Source organism: Aegilops tauschii, chromosome 7 (genome assembly GCF_002575655.3).
Source record: "Aegilops tauschii subsp. strangulata cultivar AL8/78 chromosome 7, Aet v6.0, whole genome shotgun sequence".
NCBI classification, from domain to species: Eukaryota; Viridiplantae; Streptophyta; class Magnoliopsida; order Poales; family Poaceae; genus Aegilops; species Aegilops tauschii.
Window position 1 is genome coordinate 494,871,961 of NC_053041.3, and position 23,161 is coordinate 494,895,121.

General features: G+C 45.4%; 2 long non-coding RNA genes and 1 pseudogene across 7 annotated transcripts; 2 read left to right on the forward strand and 1 right to left on the reverse strand.

Annotated features, from left to right (window-relative positions):
• Nucleotides 1-237: 237 nt before the first annotated feature.
• Nucleotides 238-1,096, forward strand: LOC109781806 (arabinogalactan O-methyltransferase 2-like; annotated as a pseudogene).
• Nucleotides 1,097-2,356: 1,260 nt separating this feature from the next.
• On the forward strand, nt 2,357-5,427 carry LOC120967976 (uncharacterized). The gene is made up of 2 exons (XR_005761848.3): nt 2,357-2,768; nt 2,903-5,427. It is a non-coding gene; the product is annotated as an uncharacterized lncRNA (long non-coding RNA).
• A 5,033-nt stretch (nt 5,428-10,460) lies between these two features.
• Nucleotides 10,461-18,415, reverse strand: LOC109781805 (uncharacterized). Of its 6 annotated transcripts, none has more exons than XR_006666138.2 (7): nt 18,071-18,415; nt 17,495-17,642; nt 17,125-17,374; nt 15,639-17,051; nt 12,374-15,051; nt 12,213-12,282; nt 10,461-12,061 (listed from the first exon to the last, which is right to left on the reverse strand). It is a non-coding gene; the product is annotated as an uncharacterized lncRNA (long non-coding RNA). The 6 variants fall into 6 exon arrangements; XR_006666137.2 differs by having other exon boundaries at nt 15,639-16,364; nt 16,689-17,051; nt 17,495-18,415; XR_012189345.1 differs by having other exon boundaries at nt 10,461-11,360; nt 11,883-12,061; nt 17,495-18,415.
• Between the last annotated feature and the right edge of the window lie 4,746 nt (nt 18,416-23,161).

A 23,161-nucleotide genomic window follows, 5' to 3' on the forward strand; every position in this document is an offset into this window, starting at 1 on the left:
CGCAAAGACATCCAAAATCCCACAACAATTCCACCATATTGCCCAATGCCATGCAGCAGCCATAAAATCCCAGTCACACATATGCTGATCCGCAACTGTAATTAGCGTTCATGATCCAGGGGTCAGTGGAGAAACATCCCTGTCACATACTTCCTGAGTAGTCATTAAAGTAAATCAGTAAATCTCTTTGAATTAATTGCATACATACCTGGCCTTCGTCTCTGATTGATGCGCAGGATGCACCTTGGCTGTGTCCCGGACCACCACCTCCTCGCTCTTCACCTCTGGTCCACGGACGGACTCAACGCCAAGGAGTTCGCGCTGCTCCGCTCCATCGTGGCCGCGCGCGCGCCCATCAGGCTGCTTGTGTTCGGCCTCTCGCCGCAGCTCCTCGCGCTCGCCACGGTCAACTCCGGGCAGGGCGCTACCACCGCCTCCATCACCGACAGCGCCGAGGACGCGCAGGGCGTGCTCGTTGGGCGTGGCCCCAGCAGCTCGGCGGCCGTCCATGTTTCAAGGTACCCCGACCCGGCCGGGGAGGCGTGGGCGGTGCTGCGGCGCGCGAGGTCGAGCCCGGTGTGCCGGCGCCCGACGGGGATGGTGCGCAAGTTGGGCTACCGGCTGGTGCTGACCTCCTTGCCGCGGGAGGTGCTCGACGCGAGGTGGGACGTGGTCGTCGTCGACGGGCCGAGCGGGGCAGGTGAGGTCCCGGGGGGCCGGGGAGGATGGGCGCCATGTACACCACGGCCGCGCGCGTGACGGGGCCGTAGCGGTGGACGTGACGGTGCACGAGATGAACCGGACGACGGGAAGATCTGACGCCACCGCCAATCTTCTCCACCCAGCGGCGCCATGGCTGCCGACCGACGAGCGCCTCATCGCGGCTGCTGGCCGACGAGGACAGGGGAGCTCAGGTGCTGGGATGGAGACGCACCTACAGGGGGCCGGGGACGCCGGAGGCGGAGGAGAGGCCGAGAGGGACAGAGGCGGAGGGGAGAGCCGGACGGCCGACGAGTTCGCCGACGAGAGCCCCGCCGGAGCCGTCCCCCATTCGACCTTCTCTGCTCGGCGGCGCAGCTCACGCGCGTATCCATGATGGCGTCCACGATGTTCGATCGGCGTGGTTCAGCGTTCTCTCAGATCTCGCTACTTATAGATGTGCCGCTCCTATCCCGATGGCTACGGAGGTGACAGAGTCTCCGAAACGTTTTAAGGAAATTTTAGCTACAAGTTTGGGCACGTAAAACATATAGTACCACTTTGTGTATATGTTTTAAATTCAAAGTGAAAGCGTAAACTTACGGGAAGAAGCGTATTGTGACGGTGAACCCGACAAAGTCAATCCGTGCTTTATTATTATATATATATATAGGGAAAGATATATATATATATTATTATTATTATTATTATTATTATTACTAGGACATATGCCCGTGCGTTGCAACGGGAAGGATAAATTGGTGTGCATCTGCAAGCACAACACCTTGTGCTTCGGTACGAAGAAAACACTAATTGCCCCATCCTTCAAAACGCCCACCCACGCGGTACGACATCCGGACGGTGCCATCGCCGGCAGGCAGGCGCATGAATCGAGGTTTAGAAAAATTGTGGGGGTCATGTTATACTCTCTTTGCAAGGTATTATTAGACTGGTGGACCACTTGGTCTCAGCTGCACAATGATCACAAAATGAGTTTTTGTGCTGATGGTAAAGACATCTCCAATGCGAGGTAATACATATTTTGCCCTTATATAGTTTTGGAGCGTAACACACACGTTCGAACCGAAATGCCTCAGACATTTTTAGGACTCTCATGCTATCCCTTATTTGTCCGCTCGGCTTGCGGTTAGACCAAGTTTTCTCGTCTCAGTATTTCACTGTCAACCCACATTACCCAAAAAATAAGGATTATGTGTGTTAGAGGACCTCTTAGGAAAAATAGTTTTTTTGCCAATCCATGTGTCTAACGTGGACTCTTGGCGTGTTGGTATGGCATGTGTCTCATGTTTTGGTCGGGGGTTCGATTCCATGACCTTTTCTTTTTCTATCGGAATGAAACGTTTTATCTCTTTAGTCTATACTACTATTAAACAAGCAAACATATTCATCGCTAAACGCACTCAGCCTAATCTACACATAACAACCCGACCAATTACAGCCTCACGTTCAAAGTCATTTAATTTCATCTAACCGTTCAGATTACACTAACCATCAGCCAAGAGTGCGTTTATCAATTTTCCCTGGCGGATGATTACTCTGCCGAACCGATGTCCTCCCACACCCGCACAAGTAGGAAAAAAAGGTGGAATCATAAAAGGAAACAAATACGTCCTGGCTTCCTGATGAGGGGCGCGAGGGCCGCGGAAAACGCGAAGACAACCAACCCTCATCCGGCGCATCTGAGAGCAGGTCGCCGCCCCGGTCGATCCACTTCTACCGTACGCGAGAGCAGGCCGCCGTCCTCGCCGCTCCTCCGACGGAGGCAATTGCAGGACGCCGCCCCTGCCGCTGCTCCTCTGCTTCCCCATGTAGGCCGCTGATCCTCTTCCCACGGACGCGAGCGCGGGCCGACGCCCCCGCCGGTCCCTTTCTAACGAACTTAAGAGCAGGCCGCTACCCCCGCCGCTTCTCCTCCAACGGATGTGAGAGCAGGCCGCCGCCCCGCTGCTCCTCCTCTGCTACCCCAGGTACATGGCCGCCGAACAGACAACACGGCCGCCGCCCGCCGCTCCTCATCGTCTTCACCCACGAAGATGCTACTAATTAAGGTGGCTTAGCGCTCTGCGGGTCGATTGATTTGTAGGAATGGAATTCATAGGATTTTTAATGGTTTGTTAGCGCTCGCTCTATTTTGGAGAAAATTTCTGTCAATTTCTGATTCAAATTCTTGTGGTTCTGGCAGTGTCAACGGAATAGAGGAACGCAGCGGAAGGAGCATCAGGCACGCGGTTGCGGCGCCGGCGAAGGTCGGAAAAGAGATGGGTGGGTTCTCGCCAAGTTTCTGCGGCTCATGGTGTTCATCCAACTCCCTAGAACAACTAGAAGATGAGTTACCACGACTTCTACATCAAAGGTTGGATCTTTAGTAGTTTGTTGGTGGGTGTGCCTACTTACTAATTTGATTTGATAAGTCAACCTGAGGAACTGCAGATTAGGTGTGAATGAAGTTGTTAATATCATTTCGTTCGTGTGTACTTGTGTACTAATGATAGCTGCTGCGTTTGTCTGTGAGAGCTGCTGCGTTGTATAAGGCCGACGTGCACCAATGTAAACTTTAGGTGAAGCTTACAACACGGCGAGGGGTAGCCTTGATTTCTGCATGAGTAATGCACCTGTAATGTTTCATGTTGTGTTCCTGGACTGCCAACATTACAGAATGATAAGCATTATGAATCAGATTTTTCTCCGCATGACAATTGGTATGGTTGTTGCTTGACAAATGATTTAAAGGCATAAACTGATTAGAGAACATGTCATGTGTTCTAATTTCTGAATCATATAGTTCACATCAATATTTTGAAGCTGAACTAGATTGATTTTTATGTTTTCCACTAACTGCACCTGCACATGCTAAATTTGTAGAGTGTTACCTTCCAATCAGAGGAATCAGATAAAAAGAAGTATATGTAACAAAATTAATTTTCGTAACATGTACGACTTCCAAATTTTATATATTCGAGCTCATTGTCAGTTCAAATACCTCTGTTTCGATGTTATTGGTGATTCCAGTTGAATTGAATGTTGAGAATTGCTTTGCAGCCTGATGTACAACACTAACATTTTTCATAAAGAAGAATAAATTTAATCGGAGATGCTTCTGTTTATTCTCTAATGATGTAACCATATAACTTGTATGCTTTCTCTTGTCAACAAGCAAGGTACTTCTTTCAGCAACTACTTTCGGAGGTCTGCTACTGCCATTTCATGGTACACTTTGCTTTGGAAAATTATCAAAGGAAACCAATGCAGATTTCCCCCCTCATTAACTGATGCTAGAAATGCAGGAAATCTGTCACCATGATCTTAAACATGATGAGAGTCGAACATCCCAGTGAAAATTTGCAACTTTGGTTACTCAAAGGTGTTAATACTTGTGTTATGTATCATGGATTGCTAGAATTGATCTTTCCCTTTTATGCTCTTCAATTGATATACCGTATTCAGCTATCTAACTCTTGCTTTCCATACACTTCTTTAGCAGAACATCATCATATATTTGACTGCTTAAAGAGACGACTTTGAATGGAAAATGAGTAAAGACACTGACTATTATCGCAGCCAATAGATTTATTTGTTGTGCTCTTCCGAACTGGAATACCCTCAATGCTAATAATTTATTAATTTTATTTAGATGACACCTAAACCCCTAAGTCATGTTTCTTGCAGTGTATTTTTTTACACTTCATTAAAATTAATTATATAGGTCTACAATAGTTGCTTCTTTAAATTAAAGTAGTCTGCTTATGAGAGATATAAAACAATCTAGTTCTCTGACCATGAATATTGTGGGAAATTTCAAAATATTTGATGGAAAATTCTACACACTTGAAAAGGAAAGTTGGGTACTTTCGAAAAGGAAGATTCTCTGGCATGCATTTTCTAAGTTGTAATGCTCTGCTTTCACTTGCACAATAACACTGCTCCTAGATGTACCTTGCCTTGACATGCACAATAACATTGCCTTGATGTACTATTCGGAAAGAATATGCAAAATAACATTTGCTCGGAGAATAATTTTAATTGCCTTCTTAACATCAATATTTTAGGGGCACGGTATGCCTCACTCCAGGAACAATGTACCATTGCGACTGCTTCTAATTGAGTTTTATATTTAATCATTTGCCCTCAGAGCGCATTAAACACCCATGTATCTTTCTTGAACTGATGGGTATCACCGGATTTGGACAAATACATTTATGATCTGGTAGTTTGACTATCGTTCTTTGGTAATTTACTTATTGTTACATGTATATACCAGTTGTAAAATGCACCTAATTGTAGCGTTGGCACTCTCCGCGCGTGTTTGGTCACGCTTGGACCAATATTGTGAGCATCCCAACATGCTGTGGCTCTGCATGTCAAGGGCGGTGCGTTGTTGGACAGGGTACAGGTTCTCTCGAGTGACGAAAGGACGAAGGAGAGTGTAAAAGTGTTGGTACAGGTGATGGCGCATCACTGATGTGGTTGAGTACAGTTTTTAGCCAGTTAAGAGGAGGAACAAGAACAGTTGGGTGCAGCTGAAGTATTAATGAAGAGGACCTATTCATTCATTATTTTCTTTATTTTGTGATTGTTCAACAAATTTCTAGATTATCTTTTTATGGTACATGTTTTCCATTTTTTTCCTTTAACACAAGTTGCATTGCATTGTGAAATGAGTACACCTATTATTATTTATGTGATCAATGCAATTTTCGCAATACTATGTATATGACCTAAACAATGGATGGAAAACAATTTTAGTGGACACAATATTTGAAGTTACGGCTAAACTGTACAATATCCAATATAGTTTACAAATTTGTCTGGCATTTATCATTTATATTAGTCAAGACGTGCGTTGCACGTGCAGGCTTACTAGTACCACATCAAATATGTTTTAAATTTAAACTGAAAGCGTAAAATCACGGAAAGAAGCGTATTGTGACGGTGAACCCGACAAAGTCAATCTGTGTTCATGTTTTGGTCGGGGGTTCGATTCCATGACCTTTTCTTTTTCTATTGGAACGAAACGTTTTATCTCTTTAGTACCACATCAAATATGTTTTAAATTCAAACTGAAAGCGTAAAATCACGGAAAGAAGCGTATTGTGACGGTGAACCCGACAAAGTCAATCCGTGTTTTATTATTAGGGAGAGACTAGCACAAATGCCCGTGCGTTGCACCGGAGAAAAAAAAATAGAACAACTCTACAACAAGACGAGCATACGGCACATTTATGATGTCATCACCACATAAGCAGTGGGTTGTACATCTTCACTCCTTGACGAGAATAGATGACACTTGTGTGGTTGCACAATGCGCCGATTGCCGACACCATATCTTTTTCCGAAAAAATATCGAGCACCCTTACCCTGAAGAACCCTCTCCATCGGTCCGCGTCCTCAATTTGAAAATGGATCCTACATTGGCACCGCTTATACTTCATCTCACCCTTGACAATGATACCCTACGGATGTGTAAATAACAACTCTGCTAAATTATTTAGAGGCCTGTATTTACATCCCACCTCACATCAAATTAACATAAGAAGATGTAAAAAAACATACCTTGGAAGATATTGTCTAGATTATTATGATGATTATAATTGTTATTATTATAGAGTTTAAAATAAGTGAATTTGAATTAGCAAGTTGGAAGGAAACCATACACTGTATTTCAAATCCAACGATCCAACTTAGACGGCTCCATCAAATATATAGTATCCAAACGAATTATACACTGTAATTTCAAGTATAGATTAGACAGATTCATCAAATATATTGTAAATCTAAGTTCTGAATTGTTCTCTTTTTAAGATATTCATAAATATTCAGTCACAGAGTAGGCATTTTAGTTCCATAGCCCAAAATCAATTGTCAATCGTGAACCCTAAGAACGGGATCAAGGAGTCAATATTGAACTTCAAAATATAAAGATGAACCTATGTACCTCTCTGTATTGCAGTACAGGCTGATTAGTAATCTGAAATTTGAAGCAACGATGTACGTACATAGTATGTGGTGACGGTGCCGCCGGGCGGCGGAGTTCCACAGGATGAGACGCTACCATAGATGGACTGCCTCTTTGTCTGCAGCAAGCATCCGGAGGAGTTGCTCTTTAGGACAGGGCATGGCACAAACGCACGCAAGCACGCTGGGCACGCACAAAGGCGCACACACACGCACGCAGCTAGCGCTCCCTCGCCATCGCTAGATCCCTCACCCTGACCGAGCTACACACACGCAGCTAGCGCTCCCTCGCCGTCGCTAGATCCCTCACCCTGACCGAGCTTTCGCCTCGCCGGTCCGGTTCAGGGGGACAGGCCCGCTGGGCACTCCGGTCCGGTCCCGACTGGTCCCAGCAGCAGGTCATCGTCATGCTAGATGCTAATCCATGCGTGCAGCTTCCACAGAGCTCGTTCTCCGCGTCCAGTCCCACCTTCATCTACATCCTTGCCATTATCATCGTCAACTTCAACCATGGTGGCAGGTTCTGCTGTGCTAGCCGACGCCTCAATCTCGATGGCCCTCGTCCTGCTCCATGTCCGTCTCCACGTACGGCCGTGCTGCGGCAGGTGATGAATCCATTAAATAGCTCCTTGTCCGCCGCTGCCAGTCTTGCCGCGATTGCGAGCGCTCTCACCTCGGTTGCAGTGGACCTAAGACGAGAGATCACAATCGATCCAATGTTATGTGAATCAAGCCAATCGAAAAGGCAGGATCCAACCGGTGCGTGGACCATAGGTGTTTCCGGTTCTTATACAAAACGAAACGTTTTTACGTTTTCTTTTTGAGGGTTACGAAACGTTTTTACGTGGGTGTAAGGGACGGCCCATGGGCTGTTTCGTTCGCTTGGCCTTTTCTGGATGGGCTGTTTCGTTCCCTTTTTCGGTGCCCAACAATCTGAACGAAAATTGACATATGACCAGAAGCGACCAATACTTTAGTACCACCTCAGGTATATGTTTTAAATTCGAACTGAAAGCGTAAACTTACGAGAAGAAGCGTATTGTGACGGTGAACCCGACAAAGTCAATCCGTGCTTTATTATTAGGGAAAGACTAGTACAAATGCCCGTGCGTTGCACCGGGCAAAAAAAATTGTACCAGTGTTCATTTCTTATATCCAATTCCAATAAACTGTCAATTGGTTTTATCTTTTGCTTTTCTGGAAAACACGGATATTTCTTTACTTTTTAAGAAACTGAACATTTTTTAACTTTTTAATTAGAATTGGAACATGTTTTGAACCGAACATTTTATGAACACATATATTTTTTGTTTTTTAATGATTTTGTGAACAAATTAAAATATGAAAAAAATTTGAAACCAAGAACAATTATGAACACTCATTATCTTTAAAAAAACTCACACTCAGTGGCAGTAACTAAAAAATGAGTGTTGGTGTCCGGACCATGGAGAATAGAGTTAAGATATTCTACCGGGTGGAGATGAGTGGTGTATTTATTTTTAATGGGACATACATATGTTGGCATGTTCTATACTATTCGAGAGTTTAATAACTAATCTATTTCTTTTTGGAAATTTCAAAACATTTGAATGCAAACAGACTTATACTATGTCAAATTTTTATATTTGTGAGTCTACGTTTGTACTGTGGTTTTCAAAAGAAGATCTCCTTTAACCTTTGTATGCCACAATTTAGTATGTGGTGTGTTGCACCAGAAGGAAAAAAATCACCACATGTTGTTTAGTGATTCATTCATGTTGCCACTTTCCATGTTCGCCACCGTCGTCAAACATGATACAATTTTTGGTGTCCGCGGCTGAAAAAAGTTGATGAATCCACATGCATGTCCCTCGCCGTTGCCTCAATCAGCATCACACTATCAACGGATGGGAGAGTAGTGGTGCATTGAAGTGTGATTATTTATATACACAGTTATGTGTTAATATTCATAAGCGAAAAGGGTTTTTCTATGCTGTTTTTCTTTTTAGAAACATTATGTTCCTTTTCTTTTTGCACTTTTTGGACTTGGCCAGACACAAGTTTCTCACGTAGATTGCAGGCTCTCTCTCTACAAAAACGTGCATGCTTTGGAGAGAGCAGAACTGCACCCACACATCTCTTTCTGTTCGATATCACAATAAAAAGAAGAAAAAGTTTCCTATCAGAAGATCTTAGTGTGCCTGCATCCAATGGCTTGGAAAGGTGACGGAGACTACGTTAAATCTCAATCAACTGAAATTTAGCGAATCTATTTAAAATTAGTAGCTAAACTCATTAAAAAATGGGCAGCCAGTTCAAAGTACCTAGCACAATGGCCCATGTTACAGGCGAAAGGTGATGATCGACATTTTTTTTAAGAAAACTTAGTCGGCACTTTTGTACAATTACAATAGTTCTTTTGGACAAACTAATTGTGTCAATGTTAACAAATAGGAATCATATGCATAGCCAGCACAACTTCATACATAGATCCATTCATCGCCCAGAATTGGTCCAAACCATCATTACTGATTTAGTTAATCCATTTAATTATGAAAGCAAGGCAACATGCTTCTTTAGAGGAATGTTAATATTTATTACTTAACTCAGATAATAAAAATACACAAAATCTTATAATTACCTATTTTCTTGAGTTTAGATATTGTAGCACTAAACAACAAATTAAATTACTGTGACCGCATTCATCTTCGAGAGCACACACACATATATATACACAAGACATACATCTGCAAGTGTTTCTTACCGCTCATATCACCCTTGAGCTAAAATTAGTGGACCTAGCATAAAATTTGAAATGAGCATATGGCAGAACAGAGACCTATAAAGAGTTCATTTTGTACCTTAGATATGTATAGTACGGTACATCAGGAAAATGCAGACTTTTAGTTAGAGAAATATGTAAGTTGCAAAGTATAATTTGAACCAATTTATCAAAGCTTCGTACCCAAAAGATAGACTTGCGAGGTATAGCACTGAAAATACTTGAGTATGGGGACAACATTCAGACTGCATCAGAGTCATCTCGTTTCTAGAGTACGCGCTGAATTTGCCCGATGCCAATTGTGCTAGTCCCAGGTTTGGGATCCCGCTTCAGATTGGAAAAGACCTTCAAGGCATCTTTGATGACACTCAACGAAAGGCTCTTAATTTTTAATTATGAATTTGCCCGATGCATTTTTCTAAAAATTAGCAAACATGCCCGTGCGTTGCAACAGGACTTTTAGAAAATAGCTCACGGTCCTAGATCCTAATCCAATAAGCATGACTGAAGACACCCCCACCCCTGAAGTTCAAAATCTCAAAAAGAAAAAAACATCTAAATATTTGATTCATCGGTATGCCCTTACATATCAGTTAGAATCTAAACAGAAGAACCTCGACACAAAAACTATTGCCAACAAATTTCCTAGCTTTACAACAGATTGCAAAATAAACATTCACATGGATAACATTTCGGATCATGAATAACTTAATACAGCCATTCCCTGGATTTAGGTAAGAATCATATCTAACGTTGTATGGCTCGTGTGTATCAACTACATTTCGTGGTCTATACATGGTTATTCATATCAATGAATATTTGAAATATGAATGCTATTAATAAGCAATCTAATTTGCATAAAGGAAAATCTTACAAAGCCATGAGAGAATACTTTTTAAATGTGATATAGATAGGGGCTTTGGTAGCAATATACTGCAGTAAACAGATGTCGTATATCCTAAGATTGCAAAGTACAACTCATGGTGGTAACAAACATCATTTTGAACATCTATGATCACTCGAAGGATAATATACTATCTGATTGCAACAAATATTTAATATTATATCTGATTGCAGTGCTAACAATTACATGAGGCAAGCTTAATGATAACGACAGGAACACAAACAAAGGTCATAAAATCCTTATTTACAAATGAATGCACTACAATGGGATATATATCAACACTATTAGCTACAGCAACAAATGGGGAAAATAGCCAGGTAAAATGTCATATTAGTCTGTGAAGATGAAACATAATTCAGATGTCTCACCATATCTTTTGGAGATCGAATGTACCAAACCTTAACTTCATGTGCCAAATCTCCCTAGAGATCCTTCATAGAAATTTCTTTTTCGCTTTATTTCGTCTCCTAAAACAGAGCAGTATAAGAAAGTACTGAATTTCGCAAATGAATCGGATAAGTAACTTGTTTTTTCTTTATATGTTCTCCTCAATTGATTTAGAAAAAAAATAACAGTTAGATGGAAACAGTCATTTCTTATCCTAAGCCATGGATGCATCATGCAGGACCAATCTGTGTAGAGTGGAGAAGAAAGCTCATCAGCTAACATAAAAAATGGAGGAACTCGTATGGCGTATGGGGCCTACATGTAGTAACGTATATCCACTCTGAATCTAACATATAAAGATCAAAGTCTCCTCACCATGACTCGCTGGAGTTATGTATGTACGTAGCGGCTGCCGCTCCATGGCCACCAGATCCCTACCGCTGCAGCATCAATTCCTTGTCACCATGATCAAGGGTACATAGCAGCAGCATACATAAGGATATGTACATATCATGAAGCAATTGTAATCAGCAAGCAGCAGCCTTCTCTGTGTTCTCTGTATAGATGTGTAGTAACCAAGCAGCAGCATGAACAAAATTGCAGCAGCGGGCTGCTGCTCTCCTCTCTGATCTCTCTCTATATGCAATAGTAGTATAGCAGAACATCAAAATTAGCTACCGCAGAGCAATCTCGAAAAAATAGTAGGAATATAATTAAAAAGATTCTAATGTGTTTATTTTGGCATATCGGAACATTCAGTGTGTATATCTGAGTTCTACACCAGCTATAATGGCTGCCAATCTTGGTTAAGTACTGATCAAGTAGCACTCGGCTGAACAAAAGCAATAAACTTCAGTCTTTATGTCCAGAGAAAATTAGGAATAATAGTGAGCAAAGCATATGAACATATCTCATTATTCAAAACTTAAGTTAACAGATCTACAATGTGCATCCTTGTGCACAACCCATCTCTAAGAAATTGTTTGGAACATCATTGATAGAAATTTATTAGCAGAATTTAAGCTATAACATTGTAGGCAATACAAAGGAATTCAAATGTAAGCTGAATCTTCCTTGAACTTTCAGGCCTGGCCACTCCGACCCATTAGTCATTAGTTTAAAGTTCAAAACTGATGATAGAATTGGACGATGGCGTACCTTGGATGGAGCACATGCCGACAGTGTTTCGGCAAACTAAGTGGAGCAGCGAGATTGAAAGCTTCGGGCGCAACTGGAACTGATGCCAGACGGTGTACAGGAGGAGTTTACCTGAGCCGATTGCACTCATCCCTTGTCCCGCACTTCCATCTTGTTGAGTCATCACAGCTACTGTTCTCCTGCACGCAGCCATGCAAATCATATCAGAACAATGTAACAATCAATGATTTAATTAGCATGGCACAAAGAGTCAGATCAACCCATAATCAATATGCATGTCACGGCATGCATGCATCATGAAGATGAATCAAGCAAGGATATGTTACATACCTCGAACTCCGCCGCGGCGGGATCCATCTGCCCGAGCATAGTTATCTCCGCTGGTCGCTCTGTGCTTGTCCTGCGCACTCGAGCCAGTCACCGTCTACGCCGAGGCAGCCCACACCGTATGGAAGAATCGAGACGGGGAAATTGTATAGCGAGACACACACCTTGGCCCAGGGTGGATGGCCATTGTCTCGCTTGTCCTCGGCTTCCGGCAAGGCCCAGTACGCCGTCCCGGCATGGCGGCGAGCGGCAGGGGAGGAGGCCCGTGGTGGCTCGGCGTCGCGTGCGGGCCGTGGATCACCTTCTGCTTCTTCACCTTCCCCATGAACCCCACCATCACCCTTCCTACTCGCTCTCCTAGGAAATCCACCTCAAATCCCATGGATTCCTAGCGGGGGTCACTCGAATCGACCGCTGGTTGCTTTTGGTGCTGGCGGGCTTGAAGATTGTAGGCGGATTGGGTGCCGGCGGGCTTGAAGATTGCAGGAGGTTGGAGACCGAGAAGGCTCAGGGTGGCACAGGAGAAGATTTGGGAAGATGGAGAGGGGAAGGAGACAGAATTGCAAAGGGTCGGGGTCGGGGAAGAAGATCGGCTGTGCGGCCGCGCGTTGGGGCGGCGGCGGCGCCGCCGTGCCTGTAGGCATCGAGGAGGAGAGCCCGTCCTGGTTTATTTCTTTTTACAATTCGAAGGACGGACGAAAATTGTTACGGACGAATTTACGGGCAAGTTAGAATAGTACCACTTCGTTTATATTACGATTTTGACTATACAAACTGTAAAAGCGTAATATGACATGAAAAGAAAACGTATTGTGACAGTGAACCCGACAAAGTCAATCCGTACTTTATTATTAGGGAAAGATTATATTATTACTAGCAAAAGGGCCCGTGCGTTGCAACGGAAGAAAAAACTATTTCACGATGTTTGATATTGATCATTTGTTCATACTAAGACCTAATACTTCCTCATGTCTAAAACGTCTTACAAAATTGAACACAGGGAGTATTAGATTGTCTTTCTGTCTGAAAAAAGTCTCTTTGCTAATTCTGTAGTTGTGCACACACCCTGAGTTTGATTAGGAGAAAACAAAATGAACCTACAGTACATACTCTATCTCCCCAAAATCTACAGGCTGCAGGAGTCACGGATAAGTATGTTTCCCAACACCACAACACAATAAGGAATTAACTGGAAGTAGACCAAGAAAAACTGAACTAAGCACAGCCATGCTGCCACGAAAATTAAAATCTTGGTATGATGTCATGATGCTTTTATATCAGTGTGTATATATATTACATTTAATATACAAAGAAAATGAAAATCCGACAAACCCACTTCTGGAGGCCTAGCACCAATGAACATTACCATTATATTTTTTTTTCTTCGGTAGTGGGACAGAATTATCATTGAGAAGTGATGTACCTGCTAAAGGAACTGGAACCAACTAATCAATCTGCAAACTACCATTTGTCAGAATGCTAGAGAAATGATCTACTTTTCAAGATACAATGCAGAAGTGTAGACTGTTAGGACTTCTCCTACAGTTTTTGTTAGAAAAAAAAAGTATGTTGGGATATAGCAAGTTGAAATCATCCAACATACAAACAGTCAGTTAGGATCAAAGGCGTACTACTTTTTTATGAGGTTCATAAGCTTCTATCTAGAATCCCACTCCAAAGAATCATGTGCAAATAAATTTTGACAAACCTATACCCATACTAATAATCTTTCCAGAGAGTACTAACAAAGAATTAGGAAATTGTCCCGTTGAATGATGAAAAGCAAAAATGGAAGATGATAGGTTGTTCATATGCACCTGATCTTTCCACCAAAACCAAACATCATCCATCTTCGGCAGCTTCAAGTTCTGTTGTAATACTGATTCCTCTGCACCAATAATCTCATCTCTACCACGCAATTGACAGGTTTTATCTCCCCGAAAACATCGTTTGAATAAATTGACTTTAGTTAGTATGTTTATTCTTTTAAAACCAGCCATGAAAAACTTTAATTTTCAGGGGAAGCTTCACTTTCCAAAGAAATTTATCTAGAAATTAATATTTCTCAAGTTCATTCTCTTGTACAGATAGCTAACAGAAAAAATCCCATCAGAAGTATAATTGAATCTTTATCAATGCAGAAATTGACACCTTCACAAGTAGCTTGGAGGCTGTTTCACAATTTTAAAATATCGCACCAATGTGTTCCATGTACTTTATGCTGACTCCCAGCAATTTGTAAGAATCTCAGCAATAGATACCCTTTGCTAAAAGCAAATGTTGTGCACCCTAGGGATAAGACTGAGTAAAAGGTTCACAATCCGCAAATCTTTCGATCACCTACCTGTTTCTAGTTCTGGGATTAGTTAACTCAGTTACCAACGAAGTAATTTCAGGCTTTCTACTTTACACAATACCAATCAAATTCATCAGAGAGTATCTTTGTACCTACTCTACCACGAAGAAGCTAGGTAATTTAGCAAAAAAAGGCAACTGTCTAAAAACACAATAGTGCTAGTTTCATTGGAATCTGATTCCTTTCCACCATTGTTGGAGTCTACAATGCATCGGCAGAACTGAAGGGGTTGACAAGTTCAGTGGCAGTGCCCATTAGGTAGCTAGCAGGTTGTACTTCATTTAAAAAAGGGGATGACACCGAATAGTTCTGTTAGGAAAGAAAGAGGGAGGAATACCATCTCAGAGTAGTTGGAGCCGCGCCACTCCATGGGTACGGCAGCAGCGATGCAATTGGTGGACGTCCAAGAGTCCTCCTTGGCACCATCGCCATCCCGGACTCTGCTTCCATACCCACGAGCCAATGGCGGCTGCTCAGCCTCGAGGGCTGCGAGCCATAATCACCAAATAACAATTAAAAATGAATTATTTCTATGCAAGTCTACATATATTTTTTAGTGGCTTTTGCAGAGTTCATAGCTCCAATATATCTATAGGGAAGCTTACAAAAATAATAATCATATCATACCAACTTCACAAAATTGGTTCAAAAGATCGTATGGTGAGAACAGCTTATAGGATTTATTTTACATGGTTGATGACTTGGAGCACGCAACAAGAACTCCATACATTTTGTTCAAGTAGTAATTCAACAAATGTTTTGTGTGCATTCCTTTTATCATGAAACCATAACTGGACATGTAGTAAAAGTCCCCTAGAAATCAAATTTCTAAACTGCACATCATGTAACTTTGATGAGTATGTAACAGTAAAAAATTCTTATTTTGTGGAAGGGACATGATTTATTTTACTACCTAAGGTCAGCCCGCTATATCAGCACAATAGGGCAAGAAACCAAAATCATAATAGAGAGATAGAAGGGATTGTGAAATTCCAAAACACAATCAGTCTATCGTGAACATAAAATTAGTAAACAAATAAGTAATGAATTAGAGTGGAAGAGTACGAATCCACCTGCAGAACGTGTACTCGTCGAGTGTTATGCTGCCTGGCCTGACACCACACCATCCTCTATGGAAGAGTCAACGCCATTGAGCTAATTTAGGAGGAGCAGTGGGGTTGAGGGGCAGAAGTTCAGCAGCATGGTGCGAGACGGGAGCTGCGCTATAGAACCAGTCAACCAGGTAGAGGAGACTGACCTTGGGCTGGTGGTGTGGGTGTAGGAGCAGCATCCGCGGCCTCAGGGCACTCCACTGGGGCGCCATAGCGACAGGAGGGCTCCGCGTCGTCGCACGCCCAGCCGTCCATCGCGCCGTCGTCCGCTCGCACCCGCAAAGGATTTCGCAACGCCGTGTCATATCCCTCCGTCACCCGCGCCCGTCGGTCGTCGCCCGGCTCCGGCGAGCTCCTGCCTAGGTCGTCGCACCTCCCTTCCTTTGTTGCTTGTCGCTTCTTCTCTCCTCACCTCCTTGTCTCGTTTCTGCCCGAGAAGCCGCGCTCCGGCCTTCCTTGCCGTCACCGGCGACACCCCCGCGCCGCCCACCTCCGGATCCGCCTCCCCAGCCCCTGACGCGCACGGATCCGGCCCCTCCAAGCTCCAGCCGCCGCCACCCTGGGCACTTCCTCGTCCCTTACCTCTGGCCGCCGCCTCCTCTCCTGTTTTTATATGTAGGCGTGGTAGGTTGATCTCGATGGACGTCAACTCGGTCCCGTCTCGTGTCCTTGATCAACTCCTTTTTCCTGTTCGTGGAGATCTTTTAGGTACCAAAATGCTTCTTCCTGATTAATAACAGGAACAACGGAACAGTCGTGCGTGGCGGGCCATATGATCACATGAATAGTACCACCAACGAACTAAGAAAGATCTAAAATCATTACATTTAATAAAAACTGAAAGTGCAAATTCACAGGAAGAAAACGTATTGTGACGGTGAACCCACGGAGTCAATCTGTGCTTTATTAAGAGCCCGTGCGTTGCAACGGGAGAATGCAAGGGCTGAGAATCAGGCTCGAAGGCATAGATATTCTAATTGTGCAATATTATCAAACATGTCAAATATGTACCTTTAGGATCCTCGTACACGTCAGATAGCATTGCTGATTTTTGTTAACGTTTAACTCACTTCTCTTCTTCTTATTCCACCCATTATCTCTGTCGCCCAATTCAAGATTGTCGCTATAAGCAATGGCACATCCGACATGCAATACCGACGGGTATTGAGGAGGAAATATAGAAAGTATAAAAAAAGAGCATTCTAAGGGCGATTGGAGTCGAGAAAGTCGATAAAATCCTGGAGATAAAATGTTACGTATGGTATAAAAAGAGTCATTCTGCTTCCGCTCGTTTGATTTTCAAAGACGGGTCGCCGTTCATCATCATGGTGGTGACATAACTCGACTCTGGTGCTTTTGCACAGGAAGAACAACCTGTTGGTCAGCGAGGGTTGCAGATGAGTATGGTGTCCTGTGTCTGGGAGTGGCGAGATAATAAATCTCATACCTGTGTATGATGAAGCTGGTGCCTGACCCGTCTTTGTCGAGAACTCGAGATAGAAGGTGAGGTTGTGTAGCTTTGTACCTAATGTACACCTTACCGTTGCCGTCATCAGGGCCTAGATGCCGCCACCATAGGCCTTGCCTCTACAAGGTACCGCCTCTGACAATGCAATTTGTGGACGCCGTTTTCAAGTCTGTTCTCTATTGCAGACTCTCACCACCATCGCTCGCTCGCAGAGGTCAGCGACATGTCCCTAACATGGAAAAGCATTACTACTTTATAAATAGGTAGTTCTGAGTCAATGGAAGAAAAACAGATGATGTATGCATCCAATAAGCTATTACTTTGAGAAGAGTGTAGAATAGCGCTGCACCTTCTTGTTGGGCTAGCGCACAAATCTCTTAGTCGGTTCATCTGCAAAGCACCAGCCCGCCATGGATCCAGCATGTCACCTTCCAACAGTCCGGCGTCATCTTGTTTGTCTTTCTTGCCGTTGGCTTGCCTCGTATAGTTTTCCTTTTCTAGATAAATCACACCTAAATCCGTCAAAGCTAGCTTCTTCCAGAAGACAAATACGTCCCAAAAAATACAGAGCATCAGGTCATGTGGTAGAGATGAATTGGTCTGGTGCCACCAACGAAACACAGAAGCAACACATCGCTAGAGAAACTGAGAGAGGGGAGCATGCATGGAAGTACGACAAAATTTAATCACCCGGGTTCACCTAAATTACCTCGAAAGTATGAATCGGTACAGTCCTGAGCGGAACTGGTGCATGTATCCAGACGAAAAAAGAACACATCTATATTGAGCAGCTTCATGGATAATCAAAGACGCAGATGGCTACGCCTCAAGTATATCAATCTCACAAAATCCACAACAAATTTCCCAACTCTGTACTTGATCCAAAGAACCCGCACACTATCTATAGGAGTTGGCGCGCGCGAACCTTTTTTTGCTGCCGGAGGAGGAAATCCGGCGCCAGTGGTCACGGCGACCGTGACGGCCACCATGGTCTGCGTGCTCTGTTCTGCAGGAACTCCATTGGTGCATGTTGCTCCCCGGCATGGATTCCCCCATTGGCCACAAGAAAGAGGGATCAAGGCCTGGTGAAGCGAGACGGGCAGATGTTCAGGAGGAGGCGACCGAGGATGCAGAGGACCAGGCCGTTGGAATCACGGGAATCGCTGGAGTGTAGCAGACTGCAACCACCCGTACGCCATCTACATCAGGGGGCGGCGGTGGCGGCGAGAAGCCCTGAGCCCTGAGCCTCGTAACCAAGCCGACCGGCTCGTGTCCTGTGAGATCCGGACTGCGTCACGCCGCCGCTGCTTCCTTTTTTTTATTTGTCACGCTGCCGCTGCTTCCGTCCAATGGTTCGCGTGAAACCCAGAAGCGACACGTGCGTGTCTGGCCGTATATTTAGATATGAGCATAGAAAATTTACGGAATCCTGAGTCGTAACCTTTTCAGTCACGGTGTAGATCGCTGGTTTTCCAAGTAAGCAACTTCCGGTTTTGCACGACGGAGGAGCGAGAAACGACATACAACAACGGACGGGTAGACGCACGAAAAATTATTGGTAAACCCGACAAATTGTAAAAGCGTATTATAACATGAGAAGAAAGCGTATTGTGATGGTGAATCCGACAAAGTCGATCCGTGCTTTATTATTATAAAAAAATATTATTATTATTATTAATTATTAAGGAGAGAGGGAGAGATTATTATTATTATTATTATTATATTAATTAAATTATATATATATATATGTATATATATATATATATATATATATATATTAGGGAGAGATATCATAAGAATAGGAAAAGGCGGAGCCTATGGATCAGCTAGGAAATCATCCGCCTGGCGAACCGTCTGATTAGGAGCATATGGTCCGTTCGATCATAGCAGCTCAGTGTCTCAGCCCCCTGTCGTCCTTCGCCTCTAGTCTTGCATCCAGCCGCCCCCAGCGCTGCTACGACACCCACCTCCTCTCCCAACAACGAAAGAAACCGGCGACTGCATCACCGACGCATCCGCCGTCGCACCCACGCCGGCGACGTCGCAGTAGCAGCGATGCTGCAACCCCGATGAGTGCAGCGCCGGCGATAGTCCGTTTCATCCCTCGCCCACGCAACAATGATGATGCTGCAAAAGTTGAAGGGCTACGCCGGCCACAGTATGCAGCAGCGACGACGTTGCAGGAGGCGCCAAGCCGGCCATCGATGCAGCAGCAGTGACGTTGTATGATGGTCGCCGGCGATGCTCCATTGTAGTTTCATGGCAGAACAGAGCGACGCAGCAAAGCTACAACGCAACACCGACGACTCCGGCGATGCTCCATTGTAGCTTCATGGCAGAACAGAGCAACGCAGCAAAGCTACAACGCAACATCGACGACTCCGCCGATGCTCCATTGTAGCTTCATGGCAGAATAGAGCAACGCAGCAAAGCTACAACGCAACACCGACGACTCCGGCGATGCTCCATGGAAGCACTGAGCGACGCAGCAAAGCTTCAACGCACCATGGACAACTTCGGCGCTGCTCCATTGGAGCTCCATGGTCCTCGCTGCTGCGATGGAGCATAGCTTGGTCGCCCGGTGCCACGGTGGAGCTGCAATGAAACATGGCCGGTGGTCGAGGCAGCTGCGATGGAGCATGGTTGGGCAACTAACAGCACCGTCAGCGCCGACGAGAGTTGCGTTGCTGGACCGGCAGCCGACGACCGTCGCGTCATAGCACTATCGAACGCTGCATCGCAGGTAACCACCACGGCGGCATAGCAGCGCAACACCGGCGAGGGCTGCATTGCAGCGCCGGCGGCCAACGACGAGCGCCGCGTTACTGCGCCGACAGCACCGCCGAATGCTGCATCACAACACTGGCAACCGTCGACGGGTGCTGCGTCGCAGCGCCGGAGCATCTCTACAACGTCGCGAGTGTTTCATCACAACATCCGATGTGTTGCGTCCCAACATGGCCGCCGGCTTTGCATCGTATATTCTTTACGAGCTTGGGCAGCAGAGCTTCACGAGGGAAGAATGAGAGGTTAGAGACGAAGAAAGTGGATCACGTTTTGGGAGAGAAGGAGAAGAAACGGGTGGCTCACGCTCGCGGATGAGAAGGAGATAAGGTTTGGTGGTTGGTGGCTGACGCGAGTTGCGGGAGAGGCGACCACCGCACGATCGAGTCAGATCGGACGCGTCACGAAGAGGTTTACGGCAGCCAGAAATCAGTCGGATGGTTTTAAACGTTTTCCATAGGAAAATCATAGAAAATGAGATGACATGCATCTCAATTCCAATAGAGAAAAGGCACGTCATTTGATGCATAGAATAGGAATTTTCCATTAAGTTTAGGCTAATATTTTTTATCCTTTGAAATGTGAAGAATTGATTCCTATCCTACATAGGAATAGGAATGTATTCCTATAAACCAAAAGGCCCCATGAGAATTTTTCCTTCGAAAATTCTATCCTATGAAATTCCTACAAAATTCCTTCAAACCAAAGGAGGCCTTATTATCTTTTCGACGAAGGTAAATTTTGGGCCAGTGCTAGGCGTCAACCGACTGATATTCTGGCGAAAATCAGTCGGGTCGCCAGCCCTCCGATCTGTTTCTCTCAGCCCTTAGATATGTCAACGCCACACCTTCTTCTCCTTGCATCGCACCACCCAGCCTCTGCTCTGCTTTGATCTCCAAGCACGCACGAGACCCTGACGAGCTGTCCATCGCAGGATCAGGTGTCGCTGGGCGAGCGCTCCATAGCAGCACCCACCGCCGCATGTAGCCGCCGGCGACGCTGCGATGCAGCACCGGGAGCCGCCGGCGCTCCATTGCAACCTCAACGAAGTTTCGACAACCTCCGGCATGCTCCACTACAGCTCTGGCGCGCTTCACTGCAGCTCCGGCGGCTCCATTGCAGCTCCGGCGCGCTTCACTGCAACTCCGGCGGCTCCATTGCAACCCCGACAAATCTTGACGACCCTTCGCCGTGCTTCACTGCAGCTCCGGCGACTCCATTGCAACCCCGGCTGAGCTCCATTGCAGCCCCGGCGGAGCTCCAACGCCGCACCACCCGCTGCAGAGCAGCTCCGGGCTCGCCGGTGAAGCTCCATTGGAGCGCCGGCCGCTGCTTCACAGCTCTGGGCGCTGCTTCACAGCTCTGGGCTTCGCAGGTGAAGCTCCATTGCAGCCGCCGGCGACGCACCGTTGCAGCACGGAGCTCCGGGCCGCCGCGCAAGCGCTGCATCGCACCACCGGGAGCCGCCGCCGACCGCTCCATTGCAACACCGCGGCGTATGCGGCTGCGATGGCGACGGGGTGCTTCGGGCGCCGCCAGTGAAGCTTCCTTGCAGCACCGAGCTCCAGTCCGCCATGTGAGCGCCGCGCCACAGCACCGGGAGCCGGCGACAAGCGCTCCACTGCAGCACCGCCACGCGCACGCGGTGGCGCCGTCTGCGCTGCGACGCGACCCGGGTGCTCCGATGAAGCACGCGACGGGCGACGCGACGCAACTGCTGCGACAGAGATGCTAGCTACGGTGGTCGCCGTCATTTCCTCCCCCGATTTGGTGGAGGAGAGAAGGGGACTCGGCTGATTTGGTGGAGGGGAGAAGAAGAAGACCGAAGCAAGAAGATAAGGCATGGGCGGTGGGCGGTGGGTGGGCCCATCGGACGCGTGGCGCGCGCTGAAGACGGCGTACGCGAGCGAGATATCCATCGGTTGGAAGGAAGCGTTTTCCTAAATTTTGGGGTAAAAGAAAATGAAAGTATAATAGATTCTATTAGTATAACTTACTATTAAAACAAAGCATCCAAGAGGGATACAAATGCAACGAACACACACTCCACCTCTACGTACACACAAATAAAAACAACGGCAAAGAGGCGAGATTTGTTTCTTGGTGTGTTGCTTGCGTTTGTCGCCATTTGCGGCGGCGCTGGCGGCCAGGGTGAGACATATGCTATGGAACGAGGAGGTTGGTCCGATGGTGATGGATCTATCGTTCTTCCCCGACCTCGTCGATGTGCGACGGATCTAGGTCCAAGGTAGCACGGGGGCCTCCCTCGGTCGACGTGCCACGGCGACATGTGCCTCGTTCCTTGCAGCAGTCATGTTCATCGACTTAGGAAGCCCTGTTGGCGATGGTGCTTCTTTGGATTTGGCAATGGTGGAGGCTCATCGACTCTGTCCGCGTGCGCCTTGACGTCGCTGGAATTGGGCCGCGGTTGCTGGCTTCGCCGAGTGCAGGAAACCCAAGGGATAGTTTTGTATTTTTCTATCTCTTAGGGTTCTATATCCAAATTTTTCAGGACAATCTTGTTTTCTTGGTTAGTCTTTTAGTTTTCCCATGTGTTTTATTATGCAACTTGATTTTCTATTAGTGAAATGAAATAGGTGTTTGCTGCAAAAATAATAAGAAGAAAGAGCAAAGTCATACAAGATCAAGTCTATGCATAAGCAAGAAAATATAAAAGACGAAGTCATCAAAACAGCTTGACAAATTACAACAACCATATTTGCACCAACTATATTTGATACCACAATGAGAATGAGAAAGATCTTAAACAATAACGGCTTCAATAAGGAAATGATGCTCAACCGTCGTTGTCACCGGATTCAATCACCAAAGGCCGGATTCAAGCTTTTTACCCTGAAAAACAAGTCCGGGCATATCCAAACAATGTCGTTAACAAGATAACGACGCAAAAAACATCGTCATTGTCAGGTATAACCAACTCGGGTCATACCTAGTGTTTGCACCCCAGACTCAAGACATGGTACTTAGGAAGCACACCAAATCAAAATGAGTCGTGCATTGTCGCCACCACTTTTCGCGATCCGAGCAGCTACATGTGTTGGGCTAGAAATCCCGTCATCGCACTACACAGTTGAAAGAACATGTGGTGCCCCCATGTTTGATTTTGGTAATTGACGACAATCTCTATGGACGAATGGTTGCCTTGAGTTATATTTGAAGATTTTGTCCATAGGCTTTTCTTAGAGTACATGTGTTGGTTTCAAGGAGAGTT